This window comes from Fukomys damarensis, unplaced genomic scaffold (assembly GCF_012274545.1).
Source record: "Fukomys damarensis isolate Sample0158 unplaced genomic scaffold, DMR_v1.0_HiC HiC_scaffold_13, whole genome shotgun sequence".
Classification (NCBI taxonomy): Eukaryota; Metazoa; Chordata; class Mammalia; order Rodentia; family Bathyergidae; genus Fukomys; species Fukomys damarensis.
This window is the reverse complement of record NW_022900925.1, coordinates 17885175-17905066: the sequence shown is the minus strand read 5'-3', so window position 1 is coordinate 17905066 and position 19892 is coordinate 17885175. Positions and strand designations below refer to the sequence as shown.

General features: G+C 39.7%; 1 protein-coding gene across 4 annotated transcripts in view; it reads right to left on the bottom strand.

Moving 5' to 3' along the window:
• The window catches only part of Fam222b (family with sequence similarity 222 member B), a 69966-nt gene that overhangs the window by 44306 nt on the left and 5768 nt on the right, over positions 1-19892 (bottom strand). The window lies entirely within an intron of this gene.

Genomic DNA, 19892 nt, shown 5'->3' with positions numbered 1-19892 from the left:
GAACACATCAAATTATTTGCAAAAGCAAACACACACACACACACACACACACACACACACACACACACACAGAGTTGGTTCCAATTTGTGTCATCTCTATCCAATTCAATCTAGGAAATCCCTCCCTTAACAGGCTTTAGCAAAATTAGGATGCAAATACTACATTTCTTTCAAACTACATACCTAATATCAGTAGGCCATCACATAACTGGTAGTTTGTATCAAAATTTTAATCACTACTGTCAGTGTTAAGGGAAATGCTGCATACTAAAGATTGTGTATTCTTTTAGATGTAGTAGTGTAACACCACATAAAACTCATTCAAGAAAAACAGAGGGTGTAACCTCAAGGGTAGAGCAGCCTGCTTAACATAGGCAAGTTCCATCCCCACAGCAAAAAAGGTGGTCAAAGAAGGCTACTACCTAGATTGTTTTTATTTTTGGGTCCTGGAGACTGAACCAAGGGCCTTCTCACTGAGCTACATCCCCAGCGCCCCCCTCTCCCTTTTGTTTGAGACAAAATCTCACTAATTTACCCACGCTGGGCTGCTCCTCCTGCCTCAGTCTACTAGGGTTTTGGGATTACAAGTGTGCATCACCATACTTGGCTCTAGGTTGTCATATTTTGTCCCCAGAGTTCTTGCAATTGTAGGATAATATCTACATCATATACAAACTATCTGCTTTATTCCCCATACACTATTATTATTTAAAACAAGAGCTGGGCATATAGCTTAGTGGTAAAGCATTTAGCTTAGCATACAAGCCCAAAAATAAAATAAAAATAAGACAACACTAAGTTTTAGTAGCCCCTTCATATGAGGAGCTTAAAGTGTTTCTTATGTAATAACCTCAAGTCTTCTTGGGATATGGAAAAGTATTGTATGACAGCTGATTTTAAAGCCATCTCAAAGCCAGACCTGGTGTTGAATGCCTCTAATCCTAACATTTGGCGAGGCTGAGGCAGGAGGCTACAAATTCAAGCCCAGCCTGAGCAATTTAGCAACTTAGTAAGACCCTGTCTCAAAACAGAGAAAAGGCTGGCCATACAGTTCAGTGCAAAGGCTCTGGGTTCAATCCCCAGCATTGGGTGGGGGAGGGGGCTGCTTATTTTTCTAACCTGAATTTAAAGACTGGTTTAATCAGATGTATAAGAACTTCACCAGTGTCTTACTGGGCTAGCTTTTGGGGGGAGGTATTCAAGAAAGTAAAAATGAAGAGTAGGAGAGAAATTGGCCCTGCTGAGTGAGTTGGGCCAAGTAAAGAGAAAAAGAGAAAGAGCAAAGATAAAAGTACATGCTGCATCTGGGAAACACAGCATGGGCTGTCATGACAGCTACAATAGCTGGACTAGCTTTTATCGAGTTCCATATGAAAAGAAAAAATGTGAAATTTTAAAATTATTGTAGATTCTGACAGATTGTATTATACAACAATCATATCCCCACCCCAATGTCCAGCCTTGCCTTGAACTTCTGGGTTCAGCCATCCAGTAAGTGGATGACCAGGCATTCACATCTTTCTTCTTTTTTTAAGCGCTGGGAAATTGAACCCAGGGCCTTTGGCATATGAGAGATAAGCACTATGCCACCGAGCTGTATCTACAGCTCTTTAAAAAGTATGTGCGAATATTACATATGCCTGCAGGTCCAAGACCAATCTATCAATATGGTCATAACTGAAAAGAAGACAAAAGGGGTAGAAAGGGCTGATAACTTTCTTTTTTCATATCGGGGATCAAACTTAGGACCTTATACTTGCCAAGCAGACATGGCATCACTGAGCTATACCCCAACCGTTAACTTTTTTTTTTTTTGGTATCAGGGATCGAGCTCTGGACCTTCCGCTTCTGAGGCAGGCAGCAGCACCACTGAGCTAAATTCCTGGTCTACCTGATAACTTTTTTTTTCCTGGGTAATTTTATTTTTTGATAATTTTTTTTTTTTTGTGGTACGACGGATTGCACCCACGGTCTTTACATGAAGCTACATCCTCACTTCTTATTTTTAAGGTCTCACTAATTTGCTCAGGTTAGGCTCAAACTTGTGGTACTCTTGTCCCAGCCTCCCAAAGTACTGGGATTACAGGCATGTGCCACCAGGTCCAGCTTAATTTTGTAATTTTTGAGAGAAATTAAAGCTTTTTTATTGTTCTTAAACCCTATGTTAAACATATTGCAATCAATAAAAGATATTAAAACATCTCTCGTATGGAGAGAAAATCAGGTTGGACTGAACACTAGTTTAGGTAACAGCCGTCTAGTTTAATCAGTTTGCATGTTGTTATTTCTTGAGCACATTATTCTGCAAATGTTCCAAATGGGGCCGGAGATTTGGCTCAGTGGTTCTGCCACCTGCCTTGAAAGCGCAAGGGCCCAATTTCGATCCCCGGTACCAAAAAAAAAAGCCCCCAATGGCTTTATAATAAGCAGAAACTTAAAATATTGGCCAGATGAGGTGGCTCATACCTGTAATCCCACCATTCAGGAGGCTAGGGCAGGAGTATCATAAATTTAAGCCAGCCTGAGTTACATACCAAGTTCAAGGCCAGCCTAGACTACGAAGTAAGATTCTATCTCAAAAAACAAAAATAAAATAATTGATTTTGACACTTAATTTATTCCAATTAAAAATAATGTTCAAAAAAATTGAATAACACCAAACAATAACAATGCTCTGACCTGAACAAGAAGCTGAGCTTTTTTTTTTTTTTTTTTTTTTTTTTTTTTGGTACCAAAGATCGAATTTGGGACCTTGTGCTTGAGGCAGGTGGCAGAACCACTGAGCTAAACCCCTGCCCCTGAGCACTCTTAAAAAGGCATTTTCCAGCCAGGTATGGTGGCACACACCTGTAATCCCAGCACTTGCGAGGCTGAGGCAGGAGGAAGACCAACCTGGGCTACGTAGTGAGTTCCAGTTCAGTCTCAACCTCATAGTGAGATCCTGTCTCAAAAATAAACAAACAGAAAAAACCCAAAAAGGCATTTTCCTCAAAAACCAGCTATGAGACGCAGAATTTAAACACTCATCAACATATAGAGGCCTGCCGGGCGTGGTGGCTCACACCTGTAATCCCAGCACTCGGGAGGCTGAGGCAGGAGGATCGCTGTGAATTCGAGACCAGCCTGGGCTACATAGTGAGTTCCAGGTCAGTCTCAACTACATAGTGAGACACTGTCTCAAAAAAACGAAAAACAAAAACAAAAACAAAAAAAAACATAGAGAGGCTTTGTAACTTAACATTCACTAGACAAAAAGACAGTATCAAGTCTAGTCACCTCTCAAAAATAGGTAAACCTTCTAGCTATTATTTAAATGTGGCAAGATATTCTTTTATAGTTGATTTTGCTTCTCTCTGTTTTTCTCTGTGCATGAGTATATACATGCACACACGCATGCGTATATGTGTGTGCATGTGTGCGTGTGTGTGTGCGTGTGTGTGCGCGTGTGTGTGTTTGTGTGTGTAATTGGCTGCACTTTCTCTTTCAGACACTAGAGGGAAATGTAAAATCCATTCACTGTATCTGGGATTTCATTTTGTTCATTCATTCATAAACATTACCAAATATTTATTGTGTGCCTGCATGCCAGAAATTGTTAAGACTCCACAGACAAAAAGATAAGTGAGATACAGTACTTGTCCCTGCTGCTCTGGAGACTGAAGCAGGATTGCTTGGGTTTGAGACTAGCCCCAGCAACACAGTTATTGCAAATAAACTAACTATTGCAAATAAAGACCTTATTGCAAATAAACTAACTAAAAATGTTTGTTTTATTTGTTTATTTCTCTGAAAGCAGAGAATACACAAGAGTAGAAAAACAAACCTGTGGGAGAGTATGGGTTTGGAACAAGATGGGAAATTATTTCTTTTGACAAATGGAGGAAAATGTGTCCATATAATTCACATTAGACAAACTAGTCTATCCAAACTGGCTTTTCCATTAATAATCTTCCTTACTTTAATCTACATAGAAATAACTGTACTTAAGATGGTACCATTAATCTGCTCTCTGTGCAAAGTAGAGGCATTACTTAGGAAGATTTGCTAAAATAACTAGTTGGCTAGGTTTGAAAAATCAATTGTATGGGCCAGGGATTTAGCTCAGTGGTTCCGCTGTCAACCTCACAAGCACAAGGACCTGAGTTCAATCCCCAGTACCAAAAAAAAGAAAGAAAGAAAAATCAATTGTATACAGTTTAAAAGACACAAAGGTAACAAATATATCGGGGGTTAACACGGCTTAAATGATTTTAAAAAATCTCCCTGGGCATGCTGGTTTGTGCCTGTAATCTCAGTACTTGGGAGGCTGAGACAGGAGGACTGCTGTGAGTTTGAGGCAGCCTGGACCACACACTGAATTCAAGGCCAGTGTGAACTACACAGTGAGAACTTGTCTCAAGAAAAGCTAGGTTTGGTGGCATATGCCTATAATTCCAGCTATTCAAGAGCCTGAAGCAGAAGGAACAAATCCAAGGCTAGAAAGGACAATTTAGTCAGACCCAGACTCAAATTTTAAAAATAGAGTCAGTTATGGTGGCTCACACCTGTAATCTCAGCACTATGGAAAGCTGAGGCAGCAAGACCATGAGTTCAAGGCCAACCTAGGCAATTTAGCCACTTAGTGAGGATGTAATAATAATAAATGGCTAGGATATAGCTCAGTGTAAAGGCCCTGGTTTAAATCCTTAGTACTATAAATAAATAAATAAGGAGGGATGTAGCTCAGAAGTAGAGGACTTGCCTTGCATGTGTGAGAACCCTTGAGTTCCAGTGCTATGTGGTGGTGGAAGTTTGGCAAATCTTTTTTCTTTTTTCGTACTGGAGATCAAACTCGGGACCTTGCACTTTCAAGGCAGGCAACAGAACCACTGAGCTAAATCCCCAGCCCAGCAAATCATTCCTACACCTAAACAATTTAAGATTCCATAGGGAAGAATTTAATTGACAAACCAGAATTAAAGCTCAAAGTCATGAAAAGAACACCAGAGGGACATCTGTGTGGTGCCTTTTCCCCTACTCTTCAAAATGACCGTCGCATCTTATGATATGTTAGAATATTTAGGTCGTGTGTGTTGTGGTGGGGAGTTAGAGAAAAGGGATAAATTGTTAAATTCTCATACTGATAGGGTAAGCACATGGTAGACAGAGTAAAAAGCCAATATCCTAAAAAAGTTTCATACACAGAGACAAAATGAGACAGCAAACTTGTGAATCAAGCATGATTTGGCATCTTTAAATGAAGAGCCAGTTTTCTTCCAGTGCCAAAGCCAATGTCTTCTTCTGTAAATAAAATGGCACAGTTCCTGAAAAAGCCCTGGACGCCGTTTCCCCACAATCCTATAATCTGTCAGAAGACAGAAAACACAAAAAAAGGCTGTGCCAGCCCAAAAAAGCAAATTATAACTGACACAGAGCCAACACTTTACTTCAGACAGAAGGAGTTTTTATAGGTATTTTGGAAGGAGAGACAAAAGAAGCTTACCATTGCTTAAATACTAAGACAAGCAATTAATTTAACCAAACACCATCTTGGATTACCATTAATGCAATAGCCTGCCTTCCCCCACTCTATTTTTTTTTTTGCCTTCCAACTTACAGCCTTGGAAAATATTTGCCTCTGGGTGTGGTGGTACATGCCTGTAATCACAGTACATGGGAGGCTGAGGCAGGGCAATCACCATGAGTTCAAGGCCAGCCTGAACTACATAGCAAGACTCTGTCTCAAAAAAACAAACAAAATAGTAGCCAGGCAGGTGGCGCACGCCTGTAATCCCAGCACTCGGAAGGCTGAGGCAGGAAGATCACTGTGAGTTCAAGACCAGCCTGGGCTACATAGTGAGTTCCAGGTCTCAAACTACATAGTGAGATCCTGTCTCAAAAAACAAAAAACAAACAAACAAACAAACAAGTATTTGTAATCCTTTGAAGAGCTGCAGATCAATCACAATATACAAAAACTTTTACAAGATAGTAAAAGACAAAAAGCCAATGGTGACCATAGTCAGTCTTGTTTATAAAGCAAAAATAATTACATATACTGTATTTTACCTTGTAAGGTATTTCTCCAAACAGTTCTAAAGGTATTTTGTGTTAATATTGAAAAATTCCAGGGAAACTAGCTACTCTGAATGTGAAAAATAAAATAAAATAAAATAAAGATAAGGATACCTAGCATAAGTAATATAAAGTCCTAAAAATATTAAGGGTAGCTAGGAACGGTAGTACATGCCTGTAGTTCCAACTACTCAGGAGGCTGAGGCAGGAGAATTGTCTGAGCCTAGCAAAACAAAGCCTTGGCAATATATCAAAACCAATTTTGTGGGGGGAGGGTACCAGGGATCTATCTCAGGACCTTGTACTTTCAAGGCAGGCATCAGCACCACCGAGATAAATTCCCGGCCCTGTCTGAATCAATTTTTTAAAAAGGCTTTCTGAGTACCCACACTGAGAAGAAAAACTATAAACAGAATGGATACAGAAAAACTGCAAATCCAACCCAAAGGAACCAAAAATAAGAATAGAAGATAAATTTTGACCTATGAAGACAGAACAATTGAAGCCAATCCCTGAGTTTACAAAAAACAAGGCAGATGAAAGCAAATAACAGAAAGTATTACTAAATATAACCATATAAGAAAATAAACTTACTCAACTATCTCTAATGTGGAAGAGAGCACTCAGGGACCCTTTTTCTAGTCACCAAATGCAAAAGAAAAGCAAATAAGGGCACAACTCAGTGGCACGTATATATAACCCCAGCTACTTAGGAGGCTGAGGCAGGCAGTTCACAAGTTTGAGGTCAGCTTGGGCAACAAAATGATAAGACATTGTCTCAAAATTTAAAAAGAAAAAAAAAATTTAAAGAAAGCCATCACTAGGTGTGGTGATACACACTTGCAATCCTAGCACTTGGGAAGCTGAGGCAGGAGAATCACCTTCATGGTAGTCTGGGCTATGCAGTGAAATCAAGGCCAGCCTGAACTACACTGTGAGACCTTGTTTTTTATTTTTAAAAAAGGAATAAATAATGCTGGGTAAAGTGAAAGCAAGCAGTCTTCTCATCAAAGAGGAAAAGAAACCCGAAACCCAAGCCTTTTATTTGTCCTTGATACAAAGAGGTAATGAATTATAAGAGAACACAAATTCCAGGATAAAAAATTCAAATCCAACCCGTATAAAACTATTACCTTCATGTCATTTTCTTCTAACATTAGTAGCACATGGAAGGGGTCCTATACTAAAAACAATACACATGATCCCAAATGAGCTGGCAGTAGGGTAAAGTTCTAAGCACATCAGCAGTCTATCACTTAACTATTTCACCCTTCCCGTATCAGTTTTGGATCACATTCTGATTTTCCTCTATTGTTAATGTCACTATAGAGGCTTAGAAAAATTTAGTTCAAGAGATTCGAATTTCAAGCATTTTTCAAGTACATTAAATTTAATGATGTCAGTGATTCTATATTTAGAATCAGGTGTGGAACGATGAGTGCTAGTTTTGCCTGAAATGGCACCATGTGAGTCTTCAAAGCCTAATTAAGCCGGGCGTGGTGGCGCACCCCTGTAATCCCAGCACTTGGGAGGCTGAGGCAGGAGGATCGCTGAGAGTTCAAGACCAGCCTGGGCTACATATTGAGTTCCAGGTCAGTCTCAACTATACAGTGAGACCCTGTCTCAAAAAACCAAAAAAAAAAAAAAAAAAAAAAAAAAAAAAAATCCTAATTAAAACAATCATCTAACCCTGCATTAAAATAACTCTATGGGGTAGTCTATAATAAACTTAAATGATTTTTTCAATATTTTTTGTGAATGGTGTTATTGATTGGCTGTGATGCTGGCAATATAGAAATAAACCACTTCTACCAGTTCTTTAGTCATTTATCATTGTACCTACCATAGTATGGAATTCATATTCCTCCTTGAACCCAAAAGCAAAGATGATAAAACTCTTATAAGAGGTCAAGCATGATGGCACATGCCTGTAATCTTAGTGCTCTGGAAGGCTGAGGCAGGAGGATCACAAATTCAAACCCAGCCTAGGAAACTTAGCAATTTAGCAAGAGCCTGTCTCAAAATAAAATATGGGTTATGCTGGGCATGGTGGTGTACACCTGTAACCCCAACACTCAGAGGCTGAGGTAGGAGGAGGATAACCATGAGTTCAAGGCCAGGCTGGGCTACATAGTGAGTTCAAGGCCAGCCTGAATTACAGAGACTTTGTCTCAAAAAAACAAAAGGTGGGCTGGGGACTTAGTTCAATGGCATCATGCCTACCTTGTAAGCGCAAGGTCCTGAGTTCAATCCCTGATACCAAAAAATTATAATTAAAATTAAAAGGATGACTCATTGGTTCTGCTGTCTGCCTCACAAGTACAAGGTCCTGAGTTTGATCCTCAGGACCAAAAAAAAAAAAAAAAGAAAAAGGATTTTTAAAAAAGGACTGCAGTCGGGAGGAGAGGAAGGGGAAGGAGAGAGGAAGGAGAAATGGAATGGGAAGGGGAAAGAAGGGCAGTGTAGCTCAGTGTGAAGGCCATGGGTTCAATCTCCAGACCATCAAAAGAAACAAACAAACAAGCTGGGCATGGAGGCATACATCTGTAATCCCAGTACTCAGGAGGCTGAGGCAGGAGGATCGCTATAAATTCTAAATTTGAGACCAGCCTGGACTACACGGTGAATTCCAGGTCAGTCTCAACTACATAGTGAGACCCTGTCTCAAAAAAAACAAAAAACAAAACAAAAAAAGAAATAAACTAAACTTACTTATACTAGAAACCCTCTAAAGTGATATTACGATAAATCTTCAGGGAAATATGTCTTTAGTAAGCTGTTTCATTATGGTTTCATAATTGTTACATTCCAGAAATTAGGGTAGCAATAACTTTTCCCAAATTCTGAGCTAGTTTTTCTTCAAAGAGTACTTACAAAAATATATCACCTTTCTCAAAAGAATTTAAGGCCTCTAACAGACATCATGCTGCTAATTTTCACCACCTCCCAAAGAACTATTATTTAGCATTTATATCACACTTTAACTTGCAAAAGTGTTTTACAATTATTTTCTTAGTAGTCATGCCTCACAACCATCTACCCTTGAGCTAAACTGGTCCTGTTATCCTCATCTGACAGCTAAGAGAAATAATGCATCCTGAAGCCAAGGTCAAGCCAATCTGTTTTTCCAAGATCAGAGACCTAACTCATGAAAACAGTCTCATTCACTTATCAGTTAACTTGTAACCAGTTAGTTGCTCATAACACTAGTAAAAACAGGTTTGTGTGTGTGCATGTTTCTCTTTTGCTAGGAGTGGGAGCATACCCTTGTAATCCCAGCACTCAAGTGGCTGAGGCAAGAGGATTGCCAAGGCCAAGGCCAAGGCCAGACTAGGCTAATGAGTTCAAGGCCAGCTTGAACTACAGAGCGAGACCTTCTGTTTCTAAATAAAATTTTAAATTTTTTAAAAGATTGTCTATTAGCCAGGTGTGGTGGCGCATGCTTATAATCCCAGCACTCGGAAAGCTGAGAAAGGAGGATTGCTGTGAGTTCAAGCCTGGGCTACATAGTGAGTTCCAGGTCAGTCTCAACTACATAGTGAGACCCTGTCTCAAAAAAACCAAAAACTGGCTGGGGATTTAGCTCAGCGGATCGGTGGCCTGCCTGGTAAGTGCAAGGACCCGAGTTCAATCCCCGGTACCAAAAAAAAAAAAACAACCAAAAACATAAAAATAAAATTAAAAATTGTCTATCTAGCCTTATTTGCATATAAGTCTCACAAAAGCAGGGAATTTTAGTAGGTTATTGATAGTGCTAAGTTATGTAGTAGAAAAACTCAATAAATTTAGCAGGCTTTTGTTAAATACTGAGGTTAAAAAGATGAAAGAACTCTGAGGATGTAACTCCATAGTAGGGTGTTTCCCTAACACTAACCCTAACACTTGCAAGGTCCTGGATTTAATGAACAGCATAAAAGAGAGAGAGACATTCAGACAGACAGACAAGACAGACATAACCCTACCCTACTTACAAAGAACTCACACAATACAGAACAGGATATGGAACATTTAAATAATAAATGTAACGCTAGCAGGATATAAAATGCCAGAGTACCCCAGCAGCAAGAGTGATTAATTCTGTCTTGAAAAGTGGGAAGATTTCACAGAAGAAATGAACTATGAGCTAATTCTTAAATATTAATTAGGCTGGGGCTGGGGATTCAGCTCATTGGTTCTGTTGCTTACCTCGAAAGCACAAGGTCCCAAGTTCAATTCCCGGTACAAAAAAAAAAAAAAAAAAAAAAAAAATTAATTAGGCTGGATAAAGAATAATTAGGCTGGGCATGATGGTGGATGCCTATAATCAAGTACTGGGGAGGCTGAGGCAGGAGGATCACTGTGAATTCCAGGCCAGCCTAGGCTACACAGTGAGTCCAAGTCCAGCCTGGGCTACATAGGAAGACCAGACCTCAAAAAAGAGAAAGAAAAAAAAAAAAGAAGAAGAAAGTTAAGGATTAAGAGAGCCACCAAATTATGTCTGTTTTGAAGAAAGTGCCTTGAAAAGATGGCAGAGTGGTAAACAGCAAAGAAACAGCCTCTCTAATATTTGCTGTCCAGATGCTGGAATATAGCAACATGAGGAAGAGAAGGCAAGTGGTTAAGTCCCCAGGGCCCAGGCAAGGATCTAAAGTGAGAAAGCCCACAGGGAGAGCAAAGACAGATCAATGCAGAAGGAGCAAGCTGAACTTTCTCCCTGAGCCCTGATTCACTGCATGGGAGGGGCAGCTTGAACTTGCAGTCACAGCGACTACTGTCAACCCCAGAGGCCACCAAGAGAAATGCACCAGTGGAATGGAGCAGTGGATGCAGCAGATTGCAGTGACTGGTAATTTATTTGGGTTTAGATGTCCCCTAGCAGAGGGCCATTGGCCACTATGGAAAAAGGACAACTAAACTCAGAACTCAGAACAGGCGAAGGCTGGCTCCATCTAGTGGCTCCCAGTGTCAGGGTGAGGCAGAAACCAAGTTCAAACCCACAGGGTGCTGAGTTCAAACCAGCAGGAGGCACAGAGCATGTTGCAGCCTGAACAACTCAGGCTCCAGCCTCACTGCCAGAAACCAGCCTGAACTTCAGTGGAACTAAAGATGCAGGCTTCAAGAGATTTTTCACTACCCCACCTACAATCTACAGCTGGTTTAATCAACACGAATCTGGGCTGTCAATTCTACTAGTGACAGCAGAGACACACCCTGAAGTAGAATATTTTTTCTTTTTTTTTTCTTTTCGTTTTAATTTTTGTTTTGTTTTTCTTGATTGTTCTGTTTTCATATGAAGGTGAATACTCTTTCTAGTTCTGTTGTTGTTCTGTTCTGGGTTTTTTTTATTTCTTCCTTCCCTCTTTCCCCCGTCTTTACCAGCTTCCCAAAGTTTGTGTAGTCATCCTCTATCCTAAAGCCTTGCTTCTAATCTCTTCTTTTATTTCTGTATTTCCCCTCTAACCCTTTTTAAATTTTTCCCCTGAGGGTAAAATCATCACATTGAGGGCATAACTACTGTATATAATTTTCTGGTTTGTTGTAGATTTTGTTATACAGTGGACCCTTGACTTACAAACTCAGTTCATTTTGAAGGGTTTAATGTAACTCAAGTTGGTCAACTGAAGGCTCAGGCTCATCTACATAGCCTTCAAAGTCTCTTTCCTGTGTACAGGTAGATCTCAGTGTCCTTAGAGAGATACTGGCCCAGGATTTCACAATTAATCCCACACAGGAAAGGATGTTATAATGTTCCTTCCAGAGCTCTTTAAGGGTTAAAACTGTATCTGAGACCATCTGGAAGCACAAGTGGCTGGCATTCAGGTTGTAACTCAAGATTTTGTTTGTAAGTTAAAACTAAAATTCAGGTCATAATTCATAAGTGAGCACAATGAAAGACATGGTTAGTGACTGCAGAGCAGATACAGATTTGAAAAAAAAAAGAGCTTAGGAAAATGATGGAAACCATGAATGTCCAATATAGGAAAGAAATGGAATCCATGAAACAGATTCAGATATCCAGAGATTAAAAATTCCACTGAAAGTATATACAGCAGAATGAGCTAATGTGAGGACAGAATATCAAACACAGAAGACAAGACTGTGGTTAGCAATGATGTAAAGAAAGGTTTCTTAAAAACAGCAAGAAACTAGAAAAAAATCAACCCAACAGCTGCTAGATGATGAAAAGAAAAATAACATAAGACTGATTGAAGTCAATGAAAAAGCAGAAGGTAGACAAACAACATAAAACTGTTCACAGAAGTAATGGCAGATAATTCCCCAAGCAGCAGGGAAAAAGAATTTCAGATACAGATAAGTGAGGCATATAGAACAACAATCAATCATGATAAAATCAAAACAAAGGCGTATAATAGTCAATATTCCAGATATTCTACACAAGAACAGAATATTAAAAGCTGTTAGAGCCTGCTGGGCATGGTGGTGCACACCTGTAATCCTAGCACTCAGGAGGCTGAGGCAGGAGGATTGCTGTGAGTTCCAAACCAGCCTGGGCTACATAGTGTGTTCCAGGTCAGTCAGTCTCAACTACATAGTAAGACCCTATCTCAAAAACACAAAAAAAAGGGCTGGGGATTTAGCTCAGCAGTTCTGCCGCCTGCCTTGCAAGCACAAGGACCCAAGTTCAATCCCCAGTACCAAAAAAAAAAAAAGAACTAAAAAAACTCAGACCTCCCAAATTTAAAGATACAACCCAAAAACGGTCATAGGAAATGAACAGACACTTCTCAGATGAGGGAGAAGAAACAGCAAATAAATATATGGAAAAAAAATGTCCAACATCACTGGCCATTCAAGAGATGCAAATTAAAACAACACTGAGATTCCATCTCACTCCAAAAAGAATGATCATTATCTCTCTCAAGTGCAAAATCCTGAATTTGACCACTGGTACCATAAAAAAAAAAAGAAAGAAAGAAAGAAAAGAAAAGAAAAAAGAAATCAACCAATAAATGCTGACAGAGCTGTAGGGAAAAAGAAACCCTTCTCCACTGTTGGTGGGAGTGCAGACTGGTGTAACCACTGAGGAAATCAGTGTCAAGATTCCTCAGAACACTAAAACTACAGGGGCCATTTGATGCAGCTATTCCCTTTCTTAGTATCTTCCCCAAAGAATTAAAAGTATCATACCACAGCAACAGATTCACACTCATGTTTATAGCTGCACAGTTTGTAATACTGAAATCTTGGAAAGAGTCCAAATGCACATTAACTGATGAAAGGATAAAGGATATGTGTGTGTGTTTTATACAATGGAGTATACTCTGCCATAAAGAAGAATAAACTTGAAACATTTATAGCTAAATGGATAGACCTTGAGAATGTACTCTTTTTTGTTTGTTTGTTTTTTGAGACTGGGTGTCACTACGTAGTTGAGACTGACCTGGAACTCACTATGTACCCCAGGCTGGTCTCAAACTCACAGCAATCCTCCTGCCTCAGCCTCCTGAGTGCTGGGATTACAGGCGTGTGCAACCATGACCAGATGAGAATGTACTCTTAAGTGAGACAGATCAGACACAAGTTTAAACACCCCATTGTTTGTCTGAGAAACAAAGTGCAATTAAGGACCAAAATATATAATATTTGGCTGAGTGGTTCCACTGCCTGCCTTGCAACATCAAGGGCCCGAGTTCAATCCCCAGTACCCGCCCCCCAAAAAAGGGTGTAATGAGAAGGGGAACAAGGGAGGGAGTAGGGGGAAAGGAAAAAAGGGAAAAGAAAAGAAAAGAGAACAGAAAGAAAATGGAAATAAAGCTTTTGTAAATGAGGGAAAGAAGGGTTTAAGGGTAGGGAGCGAAATGGGAAAAAAGGAAGCAAGATACATCATACACAGGTACAAATTCCCTACAATGCTACCATTATGTATATCTGAAATGTATCAATTTAAAAAAAGTGCTTTGAAGGGGGAAAACAATAGATTGCACAAAATCAGACTGTATAAAAAAGAAGGAAGTTGGATTTAAGCATCTGCTATGTATGAGCACTGTGAGTAATGAAGAGTCTTAAAGCCAAAAGGGCAGACTTAAGTAGTTCTGCAATCTAGGAAGATCACTTTTTTTGTAATTTTTTGTTATGATGAGATCTTGCTATGTTATCTAGGCTGGTCGCCAACATGTGAGCTCAAGTGAGTCTACATAAGCCTCCAGAGTAGCTACTATTACTATAAGCATGTATCACCACACACAGGTCACTTTTGTGAAAATTTGGTGGACAAACAAGACAGGTGATAAGACTTGAGGCATGCAGAACAATTAGAATTCCAACCATCCAAGTGCAAAATGAAATGGATAGATCCAAGACTTTGATCATATGGCTGGAAATAAAAAGGCAGATTTAGAAGTTTCAAAATTAAAACTGGATCTGGGGCCAGGCATGGTGGCACATGTCTATAATCCCAGCACTTAGGAGGATCACAAGTTCAAGGCCAGCCAAGGCTACATAGTGAATTCAAGGCCAACCTGAACTACACAGGGAAACTCTGTCTTTAAAAACAAAAACAAAAAAAAAGCCACAGGATCAACCAGATACAACTGACAAGAAAGATGGAGGATTCAAGGTCAAATCCAAAAAATATTTTTCTGTTCTAGGTGATGAATACAAGGTATTACACATGGTAGGCATGTGCTCTATAACTGGACTACATCTCAACATTTTTTGGACCAGGCGTGGTGATACACACCTGTAATCCCAGCACTCGGGAGGCTGAGCAGGAGCACCTGTGTGAGATCAAGGCCATCCAGTGTGAGATTGAGGCTACAAAGAGTTCAAGGCAAGCCTGAACTACATAACAAGACCCTGTCTCAAAAAGAAAAAACAGTGCCAGGTATGGTGGTGCATGACTGTAGTCCCAGTACTCAAGATGCTGAGGCGGGGGGATCACCGTGAGTTCAAGGCCAGCCTGAATTGCTAGGGAGACCCTTTCTCAGAAAAACCAAAATAAACAAACAAACAAATAGGGTCTCCTTATGCAGTTCAGGCTGGCTTTGAGTTCACTATGTACCTCAGGCTGGCCTCAAACTCCTGGCAGTCCCCCTGCCTCAGCCTCCCAATTGCTAGGATCATAAGCATGCACCACCATGCCCAGCAAGACCTTGTTCAAAAAATAACTAAATTTTATTTTGAAATGGGATCTTGCTAAATTTAGCAGGCTGCTTTGAACTTGAGATCCTTTCGCTTCAGCCTCTGGAGGATTTAGGATTGCAACCATATACACCACCATGCTCCACCAAGTTCAAATTTTTTACATAGGCAACTGTGTGCCTATTGATACCATTCAATCAGGATGAGAATTTAGAAGGTTAAATTTTGCATCAAAGATAATGATTACTGAGGTTGCCATAGGATGTTCAAGCTGGTTTTAGAAAGTCTTGAGTTTAATACAGAAATATGAAGGAAATTTGCATGTAGAGAATTATACAATTTGCAAAAAAAAAAAAGTTTAAAAGACGAGTCTGAGAGCTGGGGATTTAGCTCAGTGATTCCAGTGCCTGTCTCACAAACCCAAGGACCTGAGTTCGATCCCCGGAACCAAAAAAAAAAAAGACAGAGAGAGACTGAGGTATAATAGAGTGTTTGTCTAGCATGCTTGAGGCCCTATGTTTATTGCAAAGTCCCCAGTATTGTAAAAAAATTTTAAAAGCCTTACTAGCCAGGTATAATGGTATAGCCATAGTCCCATTGATAGGGAAAACTTTAAGGCTGTAAAACCCTATAAAAGGGGAAGTTGTAGCTGAGTACGGAATTGATCAGGGCACCACCATTAAGTGTCATTGATCCCCATCAATGGAGTAAACTTTTGTTATTTTACTTCCATTCTGCTGCCTCTCTGTGTGTCACTTGCCAATTCCTTCCATAACACCATCTACTGTATTTGGGAGGCTGGAGCAGAAGAACTGTTTAAACCCAGGAATTTGAGGTCAAGCTGGGCAACAAAGCAAAACTGTCTCAGAAAAAGAAAAAAGAAAAAAGTATCACTCAGAAATTTGATATCAGGGGCCAGGGATTTAGCTCAGGTGTCATTGCCTGCCTCGCAAGTACAAGATCCTGAGTTTGATCCCTGGTACCAAAAAAGAAAAGAAAGAAATTTGATATCAGATGGAAAAGCAGAGTCAATTTGTAAAGAATAAATGCAGAGGAGGCACACTGGCAAATACTTCAAACTGCCTTTCAGAAGAAAGAAGGAGCTTCCTTTTAAAAATTAACATGTTTTCACCGTATCTTAAAGTTCTCAATCATAACTCAACACAATATTCTATAACGGATAGTTTAACTTGTTTGTTTTGCCTAACAAGATATAAACTATGGATAGGCAAGAAAGAGTCACACTAACTACTTCCATTTTAGCTCTTAACACAGGGTAAGCAATGCATAAATGTTTGCTTGAGTGACCAAATGGATAAAGTCAAAGCAAGAAAGCACAGAAGTTAAAACCACAATGTTCTACTTTACAGACAAGCTATAAGGGAATCTTTCAAAAGAGTAGATGATAGCAGTTTTTAAAAAGAAGATATCTGGCCAGGCGTGGTGACACACATCTGTAATCCCAGCACTTGTGAGGCTGAGGCAGAAAGACCACCACAAAGTGTTCCAGGCTTGGGCTGGAGATGTAGCTCAGTGGCACCATGCCTGCCTAGCAAGCGCAAAGTTCTCAGTTTGATCACCAATTATGGGAGGAGTTGGAGGAATGGGTTTTGAGGCCAGCCTGGGCTACACAGTAAATTCAAGGCCAGCCTAAAATATATAGTGAGGCCGGGTGTGGTGGCACACACCTGTAATCCCAGCACTCAGGAGGCTGAGGCAGGAGGATCACTGTGAGTTCAAGACCAGCCTGGGCTACATAGTGAGTTCCAGGTCTCAAACTACATAGTGAGACCCTGTCTCAAAAAACCTAAAAACAAACAAACAAACCAAAAAAAAAAAAAAAAACCCAAAACAAACAAATAAAATATATAGTGAGACTCTGTCTCAAAAAGTAAAATAAAGAGATCTGGCTGCACTGAGGATGTAGCTCAGTGGTAGACTGCTTTCCTACCATGTATAAGGTCCTAATTTCAAATCCCAGCATTACTACTACAACCAAATAATAAATAGGTAAAAGTGCCAGGGATTTAGCTCAGTGGCACCGTGCCTGCCTCACAAGTGCAAGGTCCCGAGTTCGATCTTTGGTACAAAATAAATAAATAGGTTAAAAAGAGAGATCTGGAGGCTACAGGTATAGTTCAATAACAGCACTCTTTTTTTTTTTTTTTGGCAGTACTATGAATTAAAAGCACAACCTTTATACTAGTGCACTTCCAGCCCTTTTTCATTATTTATTTTGAGACAAGGCCTCATTAAGTCAGCCCAGGCTTGAAATTTATCTTTTTGCCTTCTAGAGTGCTGGGTCCCAAGTTCAACCCCAGCCTGGGAAATTTAGCAAGACCTTGTCTCAAAATTTAAAAAGGACGGGGGATATAGCTCACTTCCAAAGACCTAAGTTCAATCTCCAATACTACCACTTAAAAAAAAAAGGGGGTCGGGGATTTAGCTCAGTGGTACGACACCTATAATACCAACATTTTTCAGTGACACCAAGAGAGCCAAAAAACTTAAAAGATTCAAGCCTGCCAGGCATAGTGACACAGGCCTGTCACACCAGTTACTGTGGAGGCTAAAGCAAGGGGATCACAACTGTCTCAAAAAAAAAGCTGAGGATGTAGCTTAGGGGAAGAGGAATGAAGTTAGGAAGGGAAGAAGGAAGAGGAAGCAAAAGAGAAAGGCGAGAAAAATAAAAAGACAAAAACAAAGAAAAGCAACCAAGCCAGGCACAATGGTGGTGTGTGTCTGTAATACCAGCACTCTGGAAAGCTGAAGCAGGAGGACTGTAAGCTTGAGTCCTGCCTGAGTAACTTAGCCACCCAGACCTTGTCTTTTAAGGGTTGTAGATGTAGCTCACTGGTCCCTGGGTTTAGTCCCCAGTACCCCTCCAAAAAAAGCCAAGCATGGTGGTGCACACCTATAATCCCAGCACTCAGGAGAATCACCAAGAGTTTGAGGAAGGTCTGGTCTACACAGTATGTTCCAGCCTGAACTACATAGCAATACCCTGCCTCAAAGAACAAAAGAAAGAAAGAAAGGCAGACTCAAGTGTAGTTACAGCTTAGTAGTGAAAAAAATAAATACAAAAGAAACAGGGCTTATTACAGTCCATTGTGGCCTTGAGTTTTTTGGTTTTTATTGGGGGGCAGGGTCAAGGTCCAGGGTGGCCTCGAACTCAAGGTGATCCTCTCACCTCTGCCTTTTGAGTGTGAGGGCTGGGATTTGCATGCACGATGATGCCTGATTTAAATATATCTTTAATAAGAAACTAGTATTTTTCCTGTTGATTTGTATTTTTCACCCTTAGTCACAGAGAGCTCTCACAGGGACATAATCAAGACCTTGAGAGGTAGTGAAAAGACAGAAATAGATATTGAACACTTCTCTAAGAAAACATTCACTTCTCACCAAGAGTACTGTGACTTCACACTTATCTTCCCTTTGGTCAGCTGTAAAATTTCAGCCTTTCTCCTGGCCACTTTGTTTCTCACATTTACTCTCACTTCTCAATTTATTATATTAGAATCATCTTTTTAAAGTTGCTTTGAACTTTTAGGAGTTCAAACTTAAGTATCAGGCTCATGTCTCTTCTGAAAACCTCCCAAGCTTTCTGCCCTGCTCTGCTGCATTATACTGTGTTACTCTGCCAAAGTCTTAGCTCATTTCCTCTTTTCATTTATCCTGATATGGTGGCAGACATCAATAATACCTTCTCCCTTCTCATTTTCAGAATTTACTGTCGACTTAGAATGGCCTCTCTTACTTGTCCAATTGTGAGGCTCTGTCATGCAAGTTCAATGTAAGATTCCTTTACTTTAAAAAAAAAAAAAAAGGTAAGATTCCTTTACTGACAGTACTTGTTCTTAGCCTTCCCTCAAGTCTTACAACAAGGTATACCTTCTCCATGGTCTATCATTTATTCTACTTCAACAGTTCTAAGGATAGTTTTTGTTGTTTTCTTTTTTCACATTTTAACATCTCTTAAACCAGGATACATTTACAAATGATGGCATGCCAGCCTAAGGAAGGACATGTCTTCATTCTTGGTGGTATAGAAAATATGTTCCTAGAATGGAAGGGTGTAAGCTCATTGATAAAGCCCTTGCTTATAATGGGCAAAGCCCCACATCTGATCCCCAGCACTGACAAAAAAAGTGAATTTTACAATCATTAGCACTACAGAATTAAGGAAAAAACAGTATCTGACTACAGTTACTTTGTATATTTCTGTTTCCACTATCAGACTGTGCTATACAAAAACGGCTAGGTCATCATCTTTGACTAGCATAGATTTTGGCACAAAAGAAAGTGTATTTTTAATAAACATTAGTAATAATTGTTTATTTAGTGTTCATCAAGTAACATGTACTGCTTTAAACACTTTACACAAATTAACACATTTAATCCTCACAACAATTCCATAAACTACAATTACTTTCTACATTTTATGGATAAGGAAACAGGCACAGGCACTTGCATAAATTTATTCAAAGGCAAAGTAAACCTGCATAGGATCTGAACTGATGTTTGCTGACTATGATTCATAACTGTTTATCATTTTTTTTAATTCAACAATTACTAATGAGAAATTCCTGTAGGCTAATTAACTACTGTGCTAAATACTGGTAAGCAAACCAATGACCTAGGAAGGCTATACTCTGAATCAATGGCTTTTTTCTTTTTTTTGCAGTACAGGGGATTGAACCCAAGGCTTTACACTGAGCTACATCCCCAGCATTTTTTTTTTTTTTTTTTTTTTT